The sequence below is a fragment of the Oryctolagus cuniculus genome, chromosome 1 (genome assembly GCF_964237555.1).
Source record: "Oryctolagus cuniculus chromosome 1, mOryCun1.1, whole genome shotgun sequence".
Taxonomy (NCBI): Eukaryota; Metazoa; Chordata; class Mammalia; order Lagomorpha; family Leporidae; genus Oryctolagus; species Oryctolagus cuniculus.
In genome coordinates, this window is record NC_091432.1 from 847,081 (window position 1) to 856,330 (window position 9,250).

Here is a 9,250-nt window from a genome sequence, read left to right on the forward strand (position 1 = left end):
TGCGGGGAGGGGCGGGAAGGCAGCTGGACGCAGCGCGATTTATGAGCCTTTCAGGAGAGCAGGTGCCTCCTCGGCCGCCCATTGTCCCGCCGGCCTCACAATGCGGCCGCCGCAGCCGCAGTGCCGGCCCCCGCCGCGCCCCGCGGCCTGCACGGGCGCGAGCGGTGCCGGGGCGCGCGGCGCGGCGCGGCGCGGCGCGGCGAGGCGAGGCGAGAGCCGGCGGCGGCCGTCGGCGCGCGGCCGGTGCGTGCGTGCGCGCGGCCCCGCGCCGGGGAGCCGCCGCCGAGACCGAGGCCTTCGCGCCCCGACGGCGCGCCCGCGCCTCCCCGCGCCTCCCGCGCCTCCCGCGCCTCCCGCGCCGTCGGGCGCCCGGGCTCCGCCCGGCTGGCACAGTCGCGCCGCCGCGTCCCGGGCGCACACACAGGGGCCCATTCTTCCCGGCCGCGCGCCACCATATGGCAAATCCGCGTCGACACCGCGGCCCCCGCCCATTCAGGAGCAGAATGTCCCGCAACACGAACAATCACGACTCTGTTCGTGTCTATTATGGATGCGAGCGGGGCGAGAAAAAAAAAATCATTTAACTCCGAGAGATAGCCAGCTAATTACCAACCATATGTGAGCCCAGATTCAAAGCCACGCCGGCGAGTCCATTCTGAGCCGGGGACTTTATTAGGTGGAGCAAACAGATGTCCCTGCCGGCCCGGCGTCACGGCGCATCGCGGCCGGCCCCGCTGATGGACTGGGCCGGATCCCCGGGGACCGCCCGGCTCTCTGCGGCTCAGGTGCGCGGGGCGTCCCGGGGAGGAGCCGAGGGGGTCCCTGCCTGGGAGCGTGGCCCCCGCGGAAAGCGCTTGGCGGGACGCTGCCCCGGGCGGGGGCCTGAGCCCGGCTGACCTGGAGTTTAGGGAATGAACGAATGAACGCGGCAATGAATGAAGGAGGCCCAGCTGGGGGGTGGGGTGGGGTGGGGCCGGGGAAGCCACTCCTGATTTCGTTGGGGAGACCAGGGCCCCGGGCCCCAGAGCGAGAGGACACCTTTCTGTTCTCCGGGCAGTGCAGTTACTGTCCAGCTTGGCCCCCTTGTTCTTCTTTTAAGCCAAATGTCTGAATAAAAGGATTACTCCCGCCCCGCCCCCACCGGGACCCCGGATTAACGCTGCCCTGGCTTCCTCGAGGTAAGGAGGTCAGCGAGGCCTTCCGTGGGCACAGCCCCTAGCTTTGAAAATTTAAATATTCGAATCCAAGGGAAAAGGGGGATTTGCATTTCTGCCCGGTGCACAATGGGGCCGGTTCAGCGGGGAGGAGTCTGGGCGCTGGGGCCAGCGGGCCTGCCTTTGTGTCTCCTGCTTTTGTCCTGCGTCCAGTCCTGCTCTGCTGTCCTCTGGCCCACTCCTGGCCAGGAGGGCGCTCTCCGAGGAGCGGGGACCTGGAGACGTGCGGGGAGCGCCCCGCCGCCCTCACTCGGAGTCTCCTGGGGCACAGGAGCGGAGTTTACGGCGCCTGTGTGGGTGAGAACCAGAGGGGTGTGGGCTGTCCTGCACACGCCCTCCGCCCCGGTCCCCTGGCTGCCAGGGCTGGGCGGGGGCTCCTGCGGCCCCGGCAGGCATCTCCCCGGTGGAGTGCGCACTGGGTGCAGCCCACAGAGGCTGCTGGGGCAGGTGGGGGGCGCGGGAGGACGGGCTCCCTTGTCTGAGGTGCATGGTGGGCGTCACTGTGCAGCCGTCAGGGGCCTGGCTCACCCCCCGAGTCGGGGCTGGGCAGCTTCCAGGCCCCCCCCCCCCCCCCAGAGAGGGGCTCTGGGGACCCCGGCTGCTTGGCTGGATGTTCCGGGGCTGGAGGGCAACCATGGGGACAGGGCCTCCCCGGCACCCAGCCAGTCCCAGGGGGCAGGAGGCGAGGGCTGTGAGGGCACCAGTCCCGGGCGGGGGCGTCAGCTGCCGACTGTGCCCCCTGTCGGGGTCTCTGGTGCCTGCCGCGAGCTTTCCTTTCCTTGTGTTCTCTTTCCCAAAGCTGCCTGCGCCCCTGCCCGGTGAGCCGAGCCCGCGCCCCGCGCCGTCGCTGTGCGACCCGGGGAGGCCGGCGACGGCTCTGAGCCCTGGCGGGTTTGCTCCACGGTAAGCAAGGAGCCGGCCGGTCGGGCAGACAGAAAAGGAGCTAATGAAGTGGCTGAAACACTGCAGGCGTTAAAAATGTCACGTCACTGCAGAGTGGCAGCGAGGACAACTATAGGCTCTGGATTCTGCCGGGACCCAGCGCGGCCCGAGTGGAATTTGGCACCGAGTAGGTCTGCCCTGGCCGCTCAGGGCAGTTCAGTGACGGGGCCCCCTCGACGCCCTTCTGGGGTTAGGGTTGGCGGGGTGGCGGTTCTGCCACTGGCCAGGCACCGTCCCCAGGGCCGCGTGGGCACTGCTGGTCAGCGGCTGGCAAGGCCAAGTCCCCTGGGGCTCCCTCACACCTTAAAATAAATATTTATTTATTTACTCAAAAGGCAGAGAGAGTGAGACAGCGATACCGAGGTCTTCCATCCGCTGGTTCACTCCCCAAATGACCTCAATGGCTGTGGCTGGGCCAGGCTGAATTGGGAGCCAGGAGCTTCTTCCGGGTCTCCCACGTGGGTGCAGGGGCCCAAGTACCTGGGTCATCTTCCAGTGCTTTCCCAGGCCACAGCAGGGACTGGACCGGGAGTGAAGCAGCCGGGGCTGGAACTGGCACTCCCATGTGGGATGCAGGAGGCAGCTTAGGGTGCTGACCACAACGCCAGGCCCTGGCCCCCCGGCCCTGGCCCCTGGCCCCACCCTGGCCCCCAGCCCTGGCCCCCGGCCCCCCGGCCCCCCGGCCCCGGCCCCTGCCCCAGGCCTGAGCCATCACATGCTGCCTCCCGGGTGCGTGAGCAGGAAGCTGGTTGGAAGTGGAGCAGCGGGGACTCGAATGGGCGCTCGTGTGGACGTCGGAACCACACTCAGGCTTCCCACAGGGGGCTGCAGAAGACGTCCGTGGGACGCGGGCGTGGGGAGCTGAGGGGTGGGCATTCAGGCTGCTGCAGACGCCCACGCGCGGCGAGAGCCCTGGCTCCTCCGCCCCCTTCTAGGGCTGAGCCTGGGAGGCGGGCCTGGGCCCCTGCACCCTCGTGGGAGACCTGGATGGCGCTCCCGGCTCCTGGCTCCAGCCGGGCGCGGCTCTGGCTGCTGTGGCATTTGGTGAAGCAGCGGATGGGAGACCTCCCTGCCCGTCTCTGTCCCCCCTCTCGGTCGCTCTGCCTTTCAAACAGAAGAGACTCGTGGTGAAATGGACAGCGCGCCCGCCTGGCTCTTTTTGGAGGCCCTGTGTGTGTTCTAACACACAGTCTAGGACACAGACACGCAGTTCTCGCGCGCGGTACACACGTGTACACAGACGTAGTACTCTAGTGTGCACACGTGCGCATCCACGATGGGTTCTGTCTCCTCGAACCCGCCACAGGTTGAAAATGTCACAGATGTGGGTTAAACCTCCACCTGCAGCCCCGGCATCCCGTATGGGCGACGGTTCGAGTCCCGGCTGCTCCACTTCCGACCCAGCTCCCTGCTAATGCACCTGGGAAGCAGTAGAAGATGGCCCAAGCCCTTGGGCCCCTGCACCCGCGTGGGAGACCCGGAAGAAGCTCCTGGCTCCTGGCTCTGGATCGGCGCAGCTCCGGCCGTTGCAGCCAGTTGGAGAGTGAACCAGCGGATGGAAGAGTGAGCTCTCTCTGTAACTCTCTCTCAAATGAATAAATAAATATTTTTGAAAATCGAATGGACTTGTTTTCTGGAAAGAACAGCAACGGAGTTCTGAGGGGCACCTGTGTGTTGCCACGCGGGTAGGACGTGGTTTCTATCCCGCGACCGTGGCTCCTGGCAGCCCTGTCCACCGCACGGCACTGTGTCGGCACAGATCCGGCAGGGTCCTGCACCCCTCGGCCAGCCAAGCCCCCCTGAGGCCCCCGAGGACTGGCTAGGGTGCCAGGCAGGCTCCGTGCTGGGTGCCCCAAGGGGCATGTGGATGGGATGGCGTTCAGGGTGAGCGGCCGGGGTCCTGGGGTCTGTGCAGGGAAGAGCAGCCCTTGGGGAGGAAGTGTGGGCGTTGGGTGCCATGGGATGGGGCTGTGAGATGGGCGATGCTGGGCTGTGGCCCACCCACTGACCTCAGGGCACCCGACGGTGCCCCGGTCCCGTGCAGACCACAAAGGTGGCACCCAGGCTCTGGGAGAGAACGCCCCCTCCCTTGTGGGTGGTCTCTCGTGCATGCATTTATAGATTCACTCCCTGCAGGCCCAGCCGGGGGCCCACCCTGCCCACCCCAGCAGGCCCTGCAGGTCCCAGGGGAGGGCCCTGGCCTGGGGTGGGGCTGGAGCTGGGGACCCCGGGGCCCGGCTGATGCGACGCCCGGGGGTCCTGGGGTCCGCTCAAGGAGACCCCCACCTCCACCTGGGCTCAGCAGCCGCCCGGCGCTGGGGCGGAGGGGGCAAGGGAGGAGGGTGCAGGGCTGGCGGGCACGGGGTCCCGGTGCCTCCCCGGGCGCGCGCCGCGTGTGTTTGGAGAAGAAAGCGGGCCAATTTGCTTTCATTCAGAATCACTTAAGATCCCATTTCGGAGAAATGAGAAGCGGAAAGCGCGCCTCGCGGTGGGGGGGTCCCGGCGCCCTCCCCGCCCGTGCCGGCCAGTCCCCTTCCAGGGCCGCGCGCCTCGCGGTGGGGGGGTGTCTCGGCGCCCTCTCCCCGCCCGTGCCGGCCGCGCGCCTCGCAGTGGGGGGTGTCTCGGCGCCATCTCCCCGCCCCCCGCCAACCCCTGGGCCTCGCACTTCGCAGTGCGGGGGTCTCGGCACCCTCTCCCGCCCCGCTCCGTGCCCCGCCCAGGCCGTGGCTTGCGGGGGTCCGGGCCGGGCTCATCTGCATGAAGTGCACACTCGCGGCCCATCTGCAAAGGCGCAATTAAACGCGGGGGGCGGGGGACGCTCGAAATTAGCATTTCCGCGGCCATCTGGCGCGAGGAGCAGGCGCGGCCGGACAAAGGGCGCCGGGCGAGGGGAGAGGCGAGTGTGCCGCGGCATTGACCTGCAAATGAGGCTTTGTCCGCGCATTAAAGCTCGCCGGACCCCCGACCCCGGCCCCGCCTCGCCTGCCCGGCCGCGGCCCCTGGCGGCCCAGGCCCGGACCAGGCACCTTCGGGGCGCGCAGGGCCGGGGTAGAGGCCGGCTTGGCCTCTCGTCCAGGTCTGTTCCTGTCCGGGTGTGGAGCCCTGGGGTGTCGGCACCACGCCCACCTGTCCCGGGCCTCCTGCGGCAGGGGAGGGGCCGGCCACTGCTGGCGGGGTGGGGGGTGCGTGGGTGCCGGGGATGGGCGCAGGGACTGGCTCCCGTCACCGTGGTGGTCAGGACAGCCACTGCATGGCGCCCACCAGGCTCGGGCACCAGGGACTCCGGGAGGGGAGAGACCCCCCAGGCCCTGTTCTCTAATTGGGACCAGGCCCCTCCTCTGTCTGAACACACAGGCCGGGAGGCCCCAGCAGGTGCACTGGGGCTGTGGCTGAGTGAGGAAAGCAGGAAGTCCCGAGCCACGGTGAGCAGGGGCCACGGGAGCACAGCACCCCGTGCGTGGCTGAGCCTGGCCCTGCTTCCCCAGAGGCCCCCCAGCCTGGGGGTGATGAGGGGTTCCTGCAGGAGGCTGGGAGAGGCCGGGGGAGGGACCGTGGTCTGTCCTGGGGGCTCCAGCTCGGGCTGTAGCAAGCGCAGGTGTGGCTGGGTTGAGTCAGGGTCTGTGGGGACCCTCGGGCCTCCCGGGCAGGGCCCCCAGGTCTCCTGTCTGCCTAGAACCCAAGCCTTAGGCTCAGACACCGCTGTCACCAAAGCCAAGAAGTGACTGACACGGTGGTGCGAATCGCGCTGGGGGCTGGGGGGAGCGCGCCCGCAGGAGCCCCCTGGACAGGGCGCCTTTCAACGCTGGGCTTGGCTCAGGCCTTCAGAAGCAGTGGCCGGGCTGGGCCCCCGGCCCCCACCCCCCACCCCGCAGGCCAGCCCTGTCCCTGCCGAAGCCCCCCTGCCCTTTGCCCTCGGCAGGACCCCGCCTTCCTAATCCCGCCTAGAGTGGAGTGTGTGCAGCGCGTGAGAGCTTGGCCACTTTCGCAGGCTGCGAGGAGGTGGGTCCCCTGCTCCGGGCTTCTGAGGGCGAACAGGAGTTTGCCTGATGGGGAGCGGGGCAGTGCTGGGTGTGTCGCTTGGGGGAGCTGCGGGCCGGGCCTGCTCCGCCCGGGTTTCCCACGTCTGCGTCTTGCTCCCGGAGCCGAGCTGGGCCGGGGCTGGGGTCGGAGCCCCCAGGATGTGCTTTTCAGTGCGCTCGGTCGGGCAGAAGGGCTGAGTGACAGGCAGCTCGTGGCAGGGCGGCCACCGAGCCTGGGGCCACAGGGCCTGGCGGCTGAGCACCGCACGGAGGGCTTCCCCGCCCACGCCGGCCCTCTCTTCCTGCCTGGCCACAGGACCCGAGCTGGGGTGTGGGGCGCTCAGGCCTCACGCAGGAGGGGCCACGGGGTCAGTGTCCCCCACCAGGGCCAAGCAGCCGCCTCCTCTGCACCCCAACCCCAAGGCCAGGGCTGGGGGTGGGCAGAGACAGCTCAGGAGACCCCCGGGGCTGGCGCTCCAGGTCACAGCGGCTCCTCCCCAAGATGTTAAAGAGGGGCCGCTGTCTTCAGCAGGGCTGAGCCAGTGCCCCGTGTCGCCTCGGCTGTCACATCTGTGAAGTGGGGCCAAGAGTCTCTTCCTCCTATAGCTGGCCGCTGGCCTCGTGACCCTTCCAGCTCATCTTGTCCATCGGCCCCTGCGGAGACCCAGGGATCCCTGGTCACACGCTGGGCTGGGGTGGGGTCCGGGCGCCCCACGTGTGCCTGCCGTGGGCCCGGCGCCCCTGAGGCTCTGAGCTGGGGCAGGGGCCTGTCCTGGGCACCCAGAGTGGACCCAGCTGCATCCTCTGCGCCTGGCCGATCGCTGGGGCCGGCAGTCCTGGCAGCGCTGGCTCCCTGAGGCCCGGGCGAGGGGCCAGGTGGGAGAGGCGGCTGCCAGGCTGGGCCGGGCCGGCTCTGTGGGCGCCGAGTGGGCACTCCGTCCTGCTTATCATCTGCCGCTGGCTGCAGGTGGATCTGGCGAGGCCCAGGGTCTCCTGGGCTGGGGGCTGGTGGGGGAGGGACGGACGGCGAGGCCTTTCCCGGGGGCACCGAGGCCCTCGCGCTCGGCCAGGGCGGCGGTGCCAGGCCTCGGCAGGCTCTCTGGAGGCCGGGCAGCCAGGCGCAGGGACAGAAGCTGCTGGAATTTGTGCAGGCTCCTGGGGCGGGGCTCTGCAGGGGGTCGCATTCAGGACAGGTGCAGGTGCTCCGGTGGCCTTCCTTGGCCTCCCAGGTTCCGTGGCTGGGCCGGGAACTGAGTTGTGACAGGCAGGAGGATAGCGCTGTGGGCGCACTCAGGGGCCCCAGGGGGCCCCCCCGGAGGGGGGTGGCCTTGACATGCAGGTGACAACCCCCCGGGGCCTCCCTCCCCCGCCGCGCACTGGGAGCTTCCTGGTGGGGAGGTGCTGGCAGGTGCACCTGTTGGCAGAGTGCCCTTGGGGAGGTGTGGGAGACCCCAGCTCAGCCCTGGGAAGGAGCGAGCGTCCCAGGCAGGCACAGTTCCTGTGGCCCGGCTCCTGCTGTGGGGGTGGGACTGGGGCCCTGGCTCCTCCTCCAGGCCCTGGGCCTTGGGGGCACAAAGTCTGCTTTCATCTGGGCCCTGAAACCAATGTCAGGGTTGGGGTGATGCCCACAGAGGGGTCTCCGGGAGACCCCCAAGGGGAAGGCTGGGGAGGCTCCAACCCCGTGTGCCACCGGCCCTTCTCCCGGCGGTGTCCAGTCGGGCTCCCCAGCGTCACGGCTGCTCCCAGCACGGACCTGCTCTTCCTGGGCCTGCCCGGCCATCTTGAGCCCTCGGCCCTGTTGACCTCGGCTGGCGCCGTGGGCCTAGGGCGCAGTGGGGGCGGAGCTCCCGGTGTGCCTGTCCTGAGGCCCCTCAGCAGAGCCTCTGGCCCCCGGGGTGCACAGCGGTGGGGGGTCTTGGCCTTGCTGCCAGGGCTCCTGCTCGCTGAGCCTGGCCCCTGCCGACCTGCCCGGGCTCTGCAGGAGGCCCTCGCTGCCCGGGGTCACTGCTGGATGAGACGGCCCGGCAGATGCGCAGCAGCGCGTGGCGTGCCGCTTCCGCCCGTGCTGAAGGCCCAGCGCCTGGCTGCAGTCCCGGCCCCTCTGCTTCTGATCCAGTTTCTGCCGGGGCCCACTCCGGGAGGCCAGGGACGGCCCCAGTGCTCCGGCCCTGCCGCCGAGGTGGGAGGCACAGAGCCCAGGCCAGTGCGGAGCGACCCAGCGGATGGAAGAGTCCTCCCTGTCTGTCCTCTCTCTCTCTCTCTCTCTCTCTCTCTGCCTTTTAAGTAAAAGGAAAATAAATCAAAAAGGTGGGAGGAGACTCATGTCCAGGGCCTGGCTGGCCCCAGGACGGTGACTGATGGCAGCAGGCTCTGCCCCGGCCCTGGGCGCGGCGGCTTCCGCCTCAGGTCTGTTCTGTGCCGTGGCCAGTTCCGGTCAGGGGGTTAAGGGCCCTGCCTGGGGGGGCGCAGTGAGAGAGCAACTGAGCGGGGCCGGGGTCTCAATGGGGGCGATTCTGGCATCTCGTGTGTGTCCACAGGTGTGTGAGGATGAAGCTAAGAACCCATGAGCAGGAACTCCGCAGGTTTCTTGTGATCCAGCTGGGAAGTTGGGACTTTGCCCGTGTGGCAGCTTGGCAGCCCTCTTGGAGCCAGGAGACACGACCTGAAGGACCACCCACCTGGCCCTGTGTCCCCGCAGCGCTTCCTGGGGCAGGCACCGTGTGTCCCCGATTGCAGGGTGGCGAGGGCCCTGTGCTGAGGCCTCCTCTCTGGGCGCTGTTCCCCCTGGCTGGGAGGTCACCCCTCACCCCCATCCCTGCCTTACTTCCTGGGCCACGGGCCGCAGCCAACCAGGTGCGGAGGAGCCAGTGCCCAGCCCCCACGCCTGGGGTGTGCGTGGGACGCTTCTGGAGTCGGGGCAGGTGGCAGGTCACAGGGGTGAAGGCTCAGGGTGGGGTCTGGGGCAGAGGGGGGTGGGCTGCCCTGGGCACAGTGCAGGCAGAAGGAGCCTGGGTGGGAGCCGGCCCCGCCCCTGCCCCGCCCCCGCGCTGTGCTTGCTCAGCTCCGGTCACCCTG

General features: G+C 69.3%; 1 long non-coding RNA gene across 1 annotated transcript; it reads left to right on the plus strand.

Annotated features, from left to right (window-relative positions):
• The first annotated feature begins 331 nt into the window (after positions 1 to 331).
• LOC138846231 (uncharacterized) lies at positions 332 to 3,769 on the plus strand. The gene is made up of 5 exons (XR_011383702.1): positions 332 to 785; positions 1,100 to 1,178; positions 1,368 to 1,511; positions 2,014 to 2,117; positions 3,463 to 3,769. It is a non-coding gene; the product is annotated as an uncharacterized lncRNA (long non-coding RNA).
• Positions 3,770 to 9,250: the final 5,481 nt, after the last annotated feature.